Source organism: Artemia sp. Qi Xiang Cuo, chromosome 18 (genome assembly GCF_049724085.1).
Source record: "Artemia sp. Qi Xiang Cuo chromosome 18, ASM4972408v1, whole genome shotgun sequence".
Taxonomy (NCBI): domain Eukaryota; kingdom Metazoa; phylum Arthropoda; class Branchiopoda; order Anostraca; family Artemiidae; genus Artemia; species Artemia sp. Qi Xiang Cuo.
Window position 1 is genome coordinate 18,371,977 of NC_142811.1, and position 15,307 is coordinate 18,387,283.

The 15,307-nt window shown below is 37.6% G+C and overlaps 1 protein-coding gene across 1 annotated transcript in view; it reads left to right on the forward strand.

Annotated features, from left to right (window-relative positions):
• Positions 1-11,155: 11,155 nt before the first annotated feature.
• The window catches only part of tyn (trynity), a 122,584-nt gene continuing 118,432 nt past the window's right edge, over positions 11,156-15,307 (forward strand). Inside the window, exon 1 of the mRNA XM_089104632.1 lies at positions 11,156-11,300. The gene's annotated coding sequence lies outside the window, so the exon portion shown is untranslated. The remainder of the gene's footprint in view (positions 11,301-15,307) is intronic.

Sequence of the window (15,307 nt, forward strand, 5' to 3'; positions counted from 1 at the left end):
AGTCTCTGCTTAATGAGACTGTGAGCTCTTGCGACTTATACGTTTCCTGGCTGAACGTTATAAAAGACTGATGCGAATACGGCCCGGTTCCAGACATAACCACATTTTTTCTTTTTATGGACTTTTAATCGCAGGATGCTATTTTGGAGGTGATGCCTGATAATTTAGTATGGGGTCTACCAAGTTCAATAGTTCATGGCTTACTAAGACGGATTGCAGCGGTAGAAAGATTGGCGAATGGTGTATGACTGGGAACGACGAGTACTCGTTCTTTTGCAAACTCTGCTGGAAAAATCTTGGTTGCCCAGCTGGGGTTGCTCAGCTAAACCAACATGTGCGATCTGCAGAACACTAAGCCGCAGTTACTGCTCAACTACATCCACTACAGCTTCACCTGACCGGACAATCTCGAGTTGATGAAAAAACCAAGGATAAACCATTAGTTGGTACAAACATGTTTTGTGAGGGTGATGCCGCTTATAAAGCTGAGTTAATATGGGCACATCAGACGGTGCAGAGTTTCATGTCTGCTAACTCTTCAGACCATATTGTCGCAACCTTCCATGCCATTTTTCTGGTAAGATCCCCGACGGAATGTCCCTATGTGCGAAGAAACTCACGTATCTGATCACCGATGCGCTGCATCCTTACTGTAAGCAAATGCTTGTGAAGGAAATTCAGTCATATTTTGTACTAGAATAGGACAAGACAACCAACAACGCTGGTATTAAAGAGTTACAGATACGTGTTCAATATTGGTCCTTATACGCAAACGAAATCCAGAGTAGTCATTTATGCACAAGTTTTATGGGCCACGCGACAAGAATCAGCTGCCACTTGAAAAACTGATCACGCTTGGAAGTGACGGACCAAACGTCAACAAAAGCGTTTAGAACAAGTTCAATGCCGAAAAAAAGAAAGTGTTGGGAAAGGGAATGTTGAACATTAGTACTTGCAAAATCCATATAATTCATAACGCTTTCTTGAAAGGTCTTCAGGTGTTCGGAGAAGAAAGTTCTGACTTTGTTATTCTTGTGCATTCATTTTTTGACGGCTGGCCTGCACGTTGTGAAGACTATCGAAAGTGCCAAAAGAAAGTGGGAGTGCCAGAGAATGGTTTCATGAAGCATGTCCCAAGCCGCTGGCTGACGATCGGACGTGCCCTCGCTAGGATCATGCAACAGTGGCCGACAATCTTAGAGTACTTCCTGAACTTCGTGCCGAGAGAAGAAAAAAAACTGAAGAATCTTCTGTCCACTCCCAAAATTCTGAAGATTGTGGCTTATATCAAAAGTGCGACGATGAAGGCCCAACTCGAGTTTCTTCTAGCCTCAAAAGAACTGTTCATGAGTTTCACCCAACTGTTCCAGAAAAAAGAGCCTCTCATTCATGTTCTGCACTCAGAGATCAAAAGACTAGTTGTGACGCTTTGCGGACGGGTCTTTACTCCAGATTTCGTGACCGAGACTGAAAATTTCTCACCAGAAATGTTGAACCTTGCTGAAAAATTTGCAGAAAAGCCCATAGTTTCAGAAAATGTGGAACGAGCTTTCGGTGAGAAAGCAACACTGAAAGAAAAGGCTATTTTCTATGTCAATGTGCGGAAACATTTTATTGCGGGTATTCGCCATATTTTGGACAAATGTCCTCTGGAAAAGGATGGTTTTCTAGAGGCTTTACGCTGTTTGAGTCCGATCAACATAAAGGATTCAAGAAGCATTGCAGACATAGCGGTTGTGGCACGCGAGATTGCGATTGGAGTAAGCTCTGACGTCGCCCTGGCTGAATGGCTGCTTTTGCGAGCGGAAACTGGACCCCGTGTGGACATTACTCGGATCTATAATTTTTGGAGCCATTATCTTGGACTGGTGAATGAGCGCGGGGACAGCAAGTACCCGGAACTTACCAAGCTTATCAAAGTGGTGCTGACGTTGTCGCATGGCAGCGCAGATGTTGAGCGTGGGTTCTCGCGTTCTGGTAGGATTTTCGGTGAAGACCAGGCCTTGATGTCTGAACGCGTTCTTGATGCGAGATTCATGGTATATGACGCGTTGAGGCTTAATGGAGGAAAACCAAAACGGTTTGTTATTACAAAAGAGCTGTTGAATCTTGCACGTTCCGCACGGTCTCGGTATCAACAATATCTGGATGAAAAGAAAAAAGGAGACCTATGCGAGAAGGAGAAAACAGCTTTCGAAGAGGACAGCAAGCGGAAGTTGCAGGAGGTCCACGACAAAAAGAAAGAAATAGAAGACCTGGAAAGCAAAAGGAAAAAACTTAGAGCATCAGAGCAAGAAAAGAGAACAGTAGCAGATACTCTACTTCAGGAAGTGACCGACAGAATGAAGAAGGCTGCCGAGTCCAAGAGTTCCATAGACATTGCCCTATCTGTTTCTTTGCTCGAGGGAGCTGTGAAGTCCAGAACAAGTGAAAGAGAGCAGATGGTGGAATCTGCGAGAATGGAACAGTCTCTTGCAAAGAGAAAAACTGACCTCACATCGAAATTGATGCCCAAGAAGCAGCAAGAGTGATTCCAAATATTTTACCTGTATCAGTCAATCGTTGGCATAGTATGTGTATCTGATTTTTTTTTACATTTTTTTTACTATTTGTACAGTTTGTATTTGAAAAAAAAAAAAAAAAATGCAAAAACTCGGGAAATGACGAATTTATGTGACCAGGCATCCCACGCCATCTACCACAGATCTGATCCCGAGGACTTCCGAATCCTATATTTGGCCTATATTTGGGCCCAGGAAATCCCATAAAAATAGGACAAAGCCTATAATTTGAAACGAACCGACCTGTCCGAACCCTGCATATAGAGAAGCTTTGGGACCGCCAAACCTTCTGTAATCTATTGAAGACCCCATTGGCTTGGTCGATTCTTGTGAGCACTTATTTTGTGGTCAAACCGGTGCTTTCTATTATACTACACAAGTATTTGAAATGAACGACTTGCTCAATGTGTTGGTCTCCACTAGTGACGCTAAGGGGTGAATCTGTGGTAGCCATGTATTTTGCTTTCTCATTATTTATTTTCCGGCCGACCTGGCCACCTCTCTCCCTCACTTTGTCAAGGAGTTCTTGGAGTCTTTGCCTACATGATTCCAGGACGGCAATGTCGTCAGTGAAGTCTACATCACTGAGGCGTATTTCTGGATTCAGCAGGATTCCGTCTGTGCTTGTACTTCGCAGTATGTAATCAATGATGATTACGAAAAGTAGCAGTGACAAGACGCAACCTTGCTTAACTCCTGACAGAATGTGGAAGAAACGAGTTTGGCCATCTGGTGTCTTTACACAGCACTTGCTATCTTCATAAAACGCAACGATCAGCGAAACTATCTTTTCATGGATTCTGTAATGCGGTAGGATCTTCCACAGACTTAGGTGGTCTACTGAGTCAAGTGCCTTTTCAAAATCGATGAATATCATATAGATTTCGGAGCGCCATTCTCTGCTTTCTTCCGTCAGTAGCTGTAGAATAAATATCAGGTCTGCACATGAACGGTTTGGTCTGGATCCATGTTGCTCGTCGCGAAGGTGTCTGTCGAACTGTGAGTTGATTCTCTGCTGTAAAATTTGCGTCAGTAATTTGCTAGGTATGAAAAGCATGCATATTCCTTACCAGTTGCCTGGGAAGGACGCATCACCTTTCTTAAAGATCCTCAGAAGAGTGCCGCGTTTCTAACCTGAAGGTATTTTCGCGGTCGTCCAGATTACTACAAACAGTGTTGTCCAGAACTTGAGGCAAGTGAGGACTGTCACGGTGATTATGTCCACGGTTAGTCTGTCTTCGCCAGGCGACTTTCCATTTTTCAGCTTCTTTGCTGCTGCTATAATTTCAGTGGATGACGGCGGATCCGTTCTGATATCTAAGGAAAACAGTGTTGTTGTTGAGATCTCTGGGGGATCGTCTGGTGGAGGTCTATTCAACAGCTTCTCGAAGTGACTGGCCGATGCATCATTTACGTCAGACTGCTGTGTCATCAGGATCCCCGTGGGGTCTGATACTGGTCCATGTTGAATAGAGGATGATTTCTTTCCAATAATCTCATTAGTGATTATATAGACGGCTCTTGAATCACCTCTCTTCGCTGCCTCTTCTGCCTGTGTTGCTTTCCGCTCCAGCAGGTTTCTCTGGTCTTTTCTGGCACTCTTCTTTACCTCTTTATCCGCGGCTCTGTATTCATCTTTTCTGAGGATTTGTCGGTCGGGGGTTTGTCTTTGGATAAGTGATGATTTTACTTTTTTCCTTGTCTCTATGAGTTCCCATGTTTGGTCAGATATCCACTGGTCTTTTGGGCACTTGCGGTACCCAATGGTGGCTTTCGCAGCATCGTGAAAGCACAACTTTATGCTCTCCCAGTATTGATTGCTATCAGCATCATCTAGTAAAGACAAGGCTTCAAATCTATTCCGCATCTCTAGTTTAAAGGCTTGGTTCAATTCTCTCAACCTCAGTTTCTCCGAGTTAAAGACTGGGTTTAAGGGAGCCTTTTTTGCGTTTCTATTTCTTTTCAATTTGAGGCGGATTTTCGCTGCCATCAGATTATGATCTGAGCCGACTTCAGCTCCTCTATATCCCCTAATATCGAGTAGGCTTGATCTCCACTTCCTGCTCCAAATACAATGGTCAATCTGATTTCGGGTGTGGCCATCGTGAGATATCCAAGAATATTTGTGTACATCTCGATGAGAAAATAGGGTACCTCCGATTACTAGATCGTTAAGGAGCGCGAAGTCAAGTAGTTCTCCGTTTTCGTTTCGCTGGCCCAGGCCATGCTCGCCGAGAATCTCTGGGGAAAACGATCGGTCGTCCCTACTTTCGCGTTAAAGTCTCCTAGAAAACATGCCGTGGTATTTCGTTTGCTACGGAGCTGAGAGCTCTGTAAAATTCGTCTTTTGATTCGTCGGAGGCGTCATTGGTGGGTGCGTAGCATACTATTACTGACAGTTTCGCATGCGCGCCGATGAAGCGGGCTTTCAGGATTCTAGGTGACACAGGTGTCCACTGTAGTAGAGCTTGGGAAGTCTGAATCTTCAAGTGCTCTTAGCACTTGTTTAGTCTTGGAGTCTTGAGACATTGTGCGGACGTTCCAGAAACCAAATTTGAGGTGTTGTTTCGCATTCATAAATCTTGTCCGTGGGCATGCAGAGGTCGTCATCAAAAGGGAGTTCGAAAATCCGAGGTTCAAACTTGATGTTTCGGTTGCAGTTAGGATTTCCCCCGGGGGCAGGCCCTTGAGGTCCCGGGTGTGGGTCGCAAGCCCACAGCCCAACCCTCCCTCTTTCTCCTGGCTTGGGACAGGCTGCATACGCAGGTGAGGTTATATTAAAGGGTGACAGAAATTGTGGGTGCGTCCCAAATGCCAATCGTCATTAACTACGATGAATTACTTTTTGTTATTTTAGTCCCAAAATAGCTGGTAACTTCTATCCCTTATATGGTCATGGTTAGAAAAAGGTATTAACATTTTAGTTCTTTCTGTGCTTATAGTACAAACAATTGACCAAATTGTTTTTATTGTGTGGTGATCTGGAACGCAAATAATAGTCATTTCCTAGTTATTAAATAAAAAAAAACAAGTTTTTTTTACAAGTGGAGCAATATTAAAACTTAAAACGAACATAAATTATTACGTATATGAAGGGGGTTGCCCCCTCTTCTTTATTTATTTTTTTTATACGATATTGGGTATTTTTCATCGGTAAAACAGTTAGTCTACTTTGTTTTTGTGTCATTTAGTTAAAGAATCAGAAGTTTATCCCTTGTATCGCTGCTCTGAGAAATGTATTTTTAGTTACAGGTTTTTGGTCAGTATACAGGCCTGGATTTACCAATAGGCTTGGGCCTAGGGGCGCACAATGCCAGGGGATGCCATAAATCATTACTGAATGACTTTTTTCTTAACAAAAACTGGACTGATGTGATTTATGGTCAAAGGGCCAAGTGCACCCCGCCACCATGCTGTCTATTTACAGAAAAGTGATTTAAAAATAACGAAGGAAATCCGTGGCCACTTATAAACAGTCAGATGTCTCCCAAGAATGGCAGTTGAGAGTTCAGTATCATCTCCCTCTTTCATTACTTTGGCTCGTCAATTACGCTCTGTTCAGTGCTTCCACTATCCCCAAATTTTCGGGGATTTCCTCAAAAATCTCGCAAAACGGAATGGCAAAAACGCTTGGGCCTAGAAGTGTCAAAGCTTTAAATCCGGCCCTGGCAGTATAAAAGGGGATTTAGGGTAGTCAACAGGCCCAAATAGACACTATTTCACCAAATATACATATCTTTGGTGCCAACAACTTTTTATCTTATTTCGTATCTGCCCTAAAAACAGATACTAATTGGTTATCGATTTTTAGAAAAGGCATTGTTCTAATTTTTGTTTGATTCCCAGTAATGGAAATTTGGTTCATTGATGCTAAGTTCAATTCATACGGGATTTCTTTGATCACCTGCGCCTTCCAGTGGGGTAAGAAAAGAAAGTTGTTTCTATATATGGTGCCCAAGTCAGCTAGAGTGATCCACGGTAGGGTGATAGAGGGCCATATTACGCTTTGGTTTTTCCCTTATATATCTTGAAGACCCTGGCTAGTTTTGAAGTTATTTAAACTTTAAGTTCTGTTTTGGGCCAACCTTTGGTAAATAATTTGTCATCAACCTTGAGTTTCAAAACCTTAGTAAATCTGGATAGAATCTGCTTCGGTAGTAAACCGTTATTCGGTCGTAAACGATATTCGTTAAACGTTATTCGGCAGCAATTCGGTAGTCATTGGAAACGTTGCCTCTTAAAACAGTAGCCTACTTGAAATTCTATTTAAATATACATTTCCTATTATATTTCTGTGATTTCCGGCTAGATTTTTTCCTAATTACCCTTCCCCCTCGCACAAGTGGCGTCAATTTATGAAAATGGGAGGATGCAGAGTGTGTTTTTTAAAATGTAGGGAGGGTATTTGTGATTTACTATCCCTATGATAAACTATCCCTAATTGAGCCCTCCTGTGGCCGGCCAACAACTTTTTGAGAATCAACAACTTTTTGCCCTGGAAACAGAAATTTTAGGGGTGCAAAATTTCAAATAAATATTCTAACGGAAGTAATCATTTTGTAATTTTTTTAATTGTTTTAATGAAGTAGAGAGCGCATTAAATAAATAAAAAAAAACTATTAATTAATTAATGAAATAAATAATAATTAAGTAATCAAAATAATTGGTAATAACCAAATAATTCAAATAATAAATAAAACATAAATTATTAATTAATTAATAAATTAAAGATAATTTTCTTAATAAATGAAAATTTTGTTTCGACCTGAAAATTTATGGGAGACCGGAGGGGGGAATCAAGATTTTGTCTTGGGTGCAAAAGTGGCCGGCCACACGAGAATCGCTTTAAAATTGTAGTGACCAATCCCTCATTAAAAAATAATACCGAATTTTAATCAAATTCATCTATATATTTCAAAGACCTCACGTTTTCTATGAAGGTACAAAAATAAGTACAATATTACGGTGAACCAGGTCCAGAAACAAATATTTTTCGAAGATTCTTATCTAGTATTAGAATCTTAATACTAGAATATAGAATCTTAATACTAGAATCTTAGTACTAGAATACTTAATACTAAAAAACTCAATACTAGAAAATACTTAATACTAGAATACTTAATACTAGAATACTAGAATCTTAATACTAGAAAAATATTTAAAAATATTTTTCTAAGATTCTTATCTAGTATTGCGCGAGAGTTCATTTTTTGCTAATAGTAGATGTTGGGGAGCGATTCGCTCTTGAAATTAAGGTTTCTTGCTTTTAAATTTTTAATTCTTCAAATTTATCTATTGTGTGTTTTCCGTGTTGATTGATTTTTCGGTTTTTAATTCTTTCAGTTTTGATTATTTTTTTTTTCGCGTTGTTCGTTTTTATCAGTTTATTTTTACACGTTTTGAGTATAGCCCTCAAGAAGGGAGGCGGTTTTTCCACTGAAATATTCGTTTTCTTCGTCCAGTATTTTCGTTGGGCTTAAAAAAAATCATTATCGGTCTTTGTTTCTTTAATTTATTTTTTATTGGTTTTTCTACATGAAAATTCACAGAGTTAAGTAACTAAAATAGAATTAATTGCTTAATTTATTGCTTTTTTTGGGTATTAAGCAATTGTGAGGCGGTGATATTGTGTGGCAATTGTGGTATCAACTAATCCAAGTCGATCTGGATTAGTTCACTAAAAAAGAGCAACAGAATGTAATTTGCAGGGGTGGGAATGATTTCGCAAAATATTCGAAATAAATCAAAATGTAAAGTGATGGGGCTAGAGATGCAGATAATATTTTGAAATCTCATAGGGAAAGTCTGAAAGCATGGTTTTAATGGGTCCTAGTCTGAATCAAATTTCAGGAAGGGACCTATAATTTGAAAAAAAAATTGTTTGCCAGAAAAGCGATATGTACTTTTAGATATCATAAAATTTGGCAAATTTAATGTGTTTTTAGTCATCCAAGGGGAGGGGGATTAAGTCTTGATCTGCCTTCCCCCTCTAATCGGCAGCCACCGACTGTGCTGGTCTCATTAGTTCAGAATTGACGAAGAAAACAAAGAAGATTGTAGCCTTCTCGAAACGAGATAATTTCAGTTCTTTTTAAGGTTGAAATGTTAAACAAATAAACTTTCAAATGGGGATAAATCCATTTATTTAGACAGTGAAAAAACAGGTAAAAAAGTCCAGATATTTCGGTCACATATACAGCGGCCGTCTTCAGTAGAAATACTAAAATAATAAAAATAAAACTAGCATATTTATATACAACAAAATAAATAACTTTTCGGGTCATTTACAAAATAATGAACTTCCGGATTATTCACTAGATTATTCTCAGAGAGAGTTCATTGACAAAGTTCATTCAAATGAAGACACGTCAAATGAAGACACAACACGTTCAAATTAGAAAACACGGAAGGCTTTGCCACTTTCATTGAAAATTTGTTTTATATTTCGGCAAGATTAAATAAGAAAATTTACATCAAGAACTTTGAATGAACTTTGTCAATGAACTCTCTCTGAAAATAATCTATTGGATAATCCGGAAGTTCATTATTTTGTTAATGACCCGAAAAGTTATTTATTTTTTGTATATAAATATGCTAGCTTCAATTTTATTATTTTAGTTTTTCTACTGAAGACCGTCGCTGTATATGTGACCGAAATATCTGGACCTTTGTACCTGTTTTTTCACTGTCTAAATAAATGGATTTATCCTCATTTGAAGATTTATTTGTTCGTCTTAGAACGGCAGTGTGGTCTAAGAAAACAACACCTAATTTAAAGGTGTTATGTCGAAAATAGGTTGAAATGTTGCTCTATACTATTACTAATTTAAAGAAAAATCAAATTTTTCCGATAGGAGTAAAGAGCGAAGTTGAAACTTAGAACGAGCAAAAGTCATTGCTTCACAGCATATGTAACGTCGATAAACTAAAACAAACAATGATTTTTGCATGCTTTTAAAATTATGCAAAACTAGTGCTTTACCGAAAACACAAAATCGATGCATCAAAACACGATTTGGAGCGAAAATAAGTAACCTGTAAAAATTAGAAGATTAATTTATAAGGCTCTCAATAGTCTTCCACCGGCCAACAAATCAGTAAGTTTTAGTTTGTGATTTTAACTCTCTGAATACTTCAAGTAAGACCAGTTTTCAGTAAAGCGCTAGTTTTTTTTTCAGAATTCTACAGATTTAGGGAAACATTACGAGTCAACTAGTTTGTACCAATATTGCAGATATATGTTGCATAAACTGCGAAGCTGTAATTTCTGTTCTTTTTAGTTTTCATCTTCGCTGTTTACTTTCATCAGAAAAACTTTGCTTTTTTGATTAATTATTTCAAAAGGCCATCATCTGCTGTTGACTTATCAAACACCAAACAAGTTGTTTTTTTTTAACTCAAAAATTATGTTGAATTATCTACAGCATTCCTTTCATTATCAGCTGATCATGCCACCCTTTTTAAGAACGGTGAGAATGGGATTCTACGAGAGGGGGGGGGGGACTGTAAATTTCTGACTGAGGGCTTTCAACTTTTTATTTTAGAACATTACCCTTTTCCTGCTTCCCATCCGTAAGAAAAATATTGTGTTGTTTTGTGTCTTCAGATAAGCGCTAGTTTTGCATAATCCTAAAAGCATGGAAAAATGAAAGTTTCTTTAACTAATTTATTGACGTTACAAAGGCTATGAAGCAATAATTGCTTGCTCGTTAGAAGTTTCAACTTCGCTCTTTACTTCCAGCAGAAAAATTTTGTTTGTTTTTTCAATTAATCCTTGCTCGATTTTGACCTAAAAAAACACGCGGCCCCAATAAAACCCACACTTCCTAATATGATCCAAAATAGCATTTATGCAATAAATAAATTTCCTAATGCTTAAAACCATTCCTTGCTGTGATATTATCTCTGTTACTTAAAGAGGTTAAGCTCTTCCTCCTTATTCAAGGTGGGGAGGGGGCTTGAGTTTCCTGTGATGGATTTTACGACAATGGCAATTTCAATTTTGTACTTTTTGTTTCGATCCGACGCCAGTTTTTGACAGTTTTCAGGCGCTTTTTTAAAATTTCTGTAAATTTGTTGTCTGAATAACATTTTACTAATAAGACTAATTGATATAATAGTCACCATTCCTGAATCGGCTACAAATGTCAAGTTTCACTCATTAAATAGTTTTTTTAAACGAGTTTTTGAAGTTTGGTTACTTATGATTGTTATAGCAACAAGAATTGTCATTTTTGGTGCCATATGGCATGGCATTTTATGGCGGTGATAGAGACACTTTATGACGGTGTTGATATTAAGGTAACCTATAAGGTAACTTAGAGCTTATCACCGCTTAATGCAGCTTTTTAATGTCTTTTTCTAATACAAATCTATAAAGGGTACGTTTAAAAGATCAACAGTTTTGAATTGAGTCTTTAAACAACTCTACAATATTGCCTTGACGAGAATCGGTCATTTCATTTGATTACAATCGCCACTCAATCATTCAACCGAATCGGAACCGCAGTTTAAACGTTGTGGTCCAAGAAAAAATTATCGTGTCTCTCATTGGCGGGTTGTGTTTGAGTTGCAAAAAAACGGAATGATCAACACGGGGATGCTGGATTTGAGATTAGTTTACTTTGCGGCAATAGTCGATTAGTGCAAGATAGTAGATAGGGGCAGTCTTGGATGTTCATGTTTTAGTTACATTAAAAATTAAATTGGTTTGTTTCGCACAACCGTTGGAGAGTAAAAGTAAGTTTCTCTTATTGTTGATGTTTTACTAAGTTATAGTGCCAAATATGACTAGATCAGTACTTTAAAATTAGGCTACTTTGTCGAGTTGACACCAGGGCCGTACAGTAGTGGCGTCAATTAAGGGAACTTGTGCCCCTAGGATTTTTGAAAGCGCCTCTTTTGAGGTATGCTCATTAAAAATGCCTTATATTGGGTATTCTTATTGAAAAGGACAAATTACCCCCCCCCCCCATTAAGATACTGAAAATCTGTTTACCCTCCCCCCTATTTTTATGTGAATTAAGGCCACAGCCGTACTATGGATTTAAGCTTGGGAAATCAAGCCGTTTTTTTGTAGTACTGTAGTTTCCAGGTATTTTTCTTTTGGGGTAGGAAGCAAACATTACTCAGTAATGTAGGGAACTAATCGGTGCGGCTTTGGTTGATATCTTATTATTAAGCTGCTTTCGGGAAATGACACTTGTTTACCGATATTAATTAAGGAAATATAGTTTACATTGTGACAAAGAAGATTGAAGGAATGATTTTATTCAGTGATTAAACCTGTACAGAGTATTTCACTATCTAGTCTACAAAATACAGCATAAAATATCAATAACTGAAAAACAAGCAAAATACTAAATACCACAAAGAAACAAGGAAAAACATTAAGTTGACAACATTTATTAACACTTACAAAGAAGATTAGTAATAAAGAAATGTTAATTTCATTTTATTCGACATCCCAAACTCAATTTGTAAAGTGCTGAGCTACGTTGAGTTAGTAAAAAGTATCAGTCCTGGTTTAAAAGATCTTATAAAGAGAAATGAATGTTGACGATCAATAGGCTACGGGACAAAATAAATACGAGAAATGGAAACGTATGGATATATGCACGTACGTACAATAAATACGTACAAAAAAATAGAAATTCCTATGATTTCGCCAAAACGGGAACACTTTTCGCAGCAGTTCCATTCGAATCCACTTTTAGCACTCTTTCCAAACATAATATTTGCTACAGTTTTAGTTGTATCCTAGCCCTTCCCCCCTCTTTGGGCCATCGGTCGTTGTTTACAGTTACTCATTGTCAGCGGAGACACTATACAATTCTGTAAACAATATTTAAGGATCTAAAATACTTATACTTATATCGTTCCTAAAAGCACTTCAGTTTATTTGCCCCCCCCCCCTTAATGTGCAAATATATAGCCTAAATTATATATTGTCCATTCATGTTATCATACGTCGTTCTTTTCTTCAAATAGATTTCACGGCAAAGAAGCAACATCGACGAAATCAAAAACGGAAAATGCATGGAGAGTGCATAATTTACGCAATATATTTGCACATTAGGGGGGGGGGGGGGGGGTAAAGTAAAGTGAAGCGTTTTAGGATGGTATAAGTGAGTATTTTTGAATGTTTTAAAAGGTGTTTTTCAGGGTCGTCCCCAGGATTTTTTTTTCAGGGGCGGGGGTGTTACAAAAGTTTTTTTTTTGGGGGGGGGGAATGGGGTTTACAATTTTTTTAACGCATTAAAATTGTGCTTATATTCATTTTTGTTACGGTTTTACGAGTTGGACAAACATCTTTTTTTTGGGGGGGGTCAAAGTCAAACTCCCTAATCTCCCTTGGATATGGTCTTGTTGTTCTTTGCAATTTTTGGCGTTTCATACTGACGAGGAATAATTGCAAACTAGAGCCCTGGGTTTTTTTCGTCATTGTTTCGCAATATCAACCAACTGTTGATGAGAAATAAGTAAAAAAAATAATGCAGTCAAAAATCAGCAAATTTCGTATGTACCCTAGGGACTATATTTGACCTGTTTTCCCACTCTGGTGGCTGGGATACAGTTATCATGGTAGCGTCCATTATTTTTAGAACTAGTGTTGATTTGGTAATTGGAATGGTACTACCTCTTTCTTCAGACACGTACGCAGGAATCTGTTTCGGGGGGGGGGTCTCAAATCTTTCAAATCCCTTATTCTGTGAGAAGTACCAGAAAACTATGGGAAAACAAAAAAAAATATGAGATTTAGGGGGCCGGAGCCCCCCCCCCTGCGTACGTCCCTGTCTTTGTTATAACTTTTAGTTCAGAAGAGGCCATGCAGAAGAGTCTCAGTGCCAAGAACCAAAAAACTTGAAATTAAAGTTCCCCTAGATTTTTTTTTTGGGGGGGGGAGGGTAGGAGAGAGTTACACTGATAAAAAAAAGAGGTAAGAAATGGGTAAAAGTTGAGAGTTTGGTGTAAGATTCCTTTTTTGAACTAAACAACAAAAGGGTAATTCTGATCATCTCCCATTCAACATTCTTTCCAAACAAGGCTGTACCCAGGATTTTTATTCAGGGGGAGTGTTATTTTGTTCGGGGGGGGGGATACAGAAAAGACATACAAAACATAACGAATTGTCGCTTAAATTTGTAAAAATTTAATTCGCAAAACAGAGGGTAGGTTTGTTTTTCTTGTCTTTTATTTGCTGATGCCCATTCTTTAGCTGTGTTCGTACGTAAGTCCAAGAAACAATTAACTGAAAAGGAGAAACTATAAGTTTTATATACTATAAGTATTTAATTAGTATTTAAGTATTTAATTAGTTTTATAAGTATTTAATTAGTATTTAATATAGTTATAAGTATTTAATTAGTATAAACTATAAGTATTTAATTAGTTTTAAATACAATAAAAAAAATCCTTGGGAAAAAATTGAAGTAAAAAGAACTAAGGAACAAAAATTGTTTATGCATTTCTTTTTTCTGAATGATATTTTACTTCATTGCTGAATTATAGGTTTGCTTTAATAATCTTTGAACTACATTAATCCTCCTAAATTTGAACGTCATTTTGTTTTGTTTTTGATTTTTTTTTTGTAGTTTTTAATATAAAATCTTAAAATTAAAAAATCCGAGCAAGTGCTTCCAGTTGGTATCACCTTTAACTTGTACCTGTTCAATACAGCACGTGAAACTATTTTATATATATAAAACAAAAATGAAATTTGACTGCGATAGAAAAAAACATCATTTATCATGGTAAAAGTGCATAAATGAATTTGACTACAACAAAAATAAAATTAATTGTGTTAAAAATGTACATCATCAGCCAATACAAGATTCTGAAGCAATACTTTCACCCAACTATTTGTTGGATGTGACATTGCTACCATTTTAAACAGAAAAAAGGAACTTTGTCATCAGTCCTGGTGAAAATGGCACCAGCGGTGCCATTTGAGCAGAGGGTAAAGAGGGGCCTGTGCCCCTAGATTCCCCCCAACCTATATTTTGAAAAATACCTTTTTGGAAGTAATTTTAATTGGAAAACGGCTTGTTTTGCTCTTTCACTGGAAAAAATAAAAACACGACAAATTTCCCCCTTTTCCTAGATATTGTATATAGAGTGCCCCCCCCCCCCCAAATTTTCATGAATTTACGCCATTGAGTGATACCTTGTAGCTTTTAAGATGTCGGTCGATTTCCCTTGTTGGATTTGTCTCCCCTCTTGCCCCATGAAACGAAAAACATGAATTGATTTTGGAACGGATTGAATTGCTTTTACTCTTTGATTTGCAAGTAGTTTTTTTTTATTTTAAAATCTTTTGTTTTTCACCACTATTATATCCAAAATTACTTAATATCAATGGTCCGATACTCTAAAGCCACAAAAAAGCTATTTAATAGTTAAAAGAACAAAATAATCAAATTTATAGTTAACCTCTGCGGCACTTTAATTAACACTATACTTTGCATGTCATTTAAATGTTACATCTTCGTTAACGGTACTCAAATAAATAGGACCTCAAGGCCTTTTTTTGATATTCCGACACATATCAAGTATCCTTTTGAGTGATGAGCTATACATGCCATCAACGGGTCGACAACCCTAGTGCCCCATATTTAAGTGTTTTTGACCAGAGAACAGCGCTTACTTTCCTTAAAATATTTCCTTATTGGATCCAGCTGTTAAGTTGCATATTCAATTCCTGAATATTTTGATGGGAGGGGGCAAAAGAAGTTTCCAATATCTAG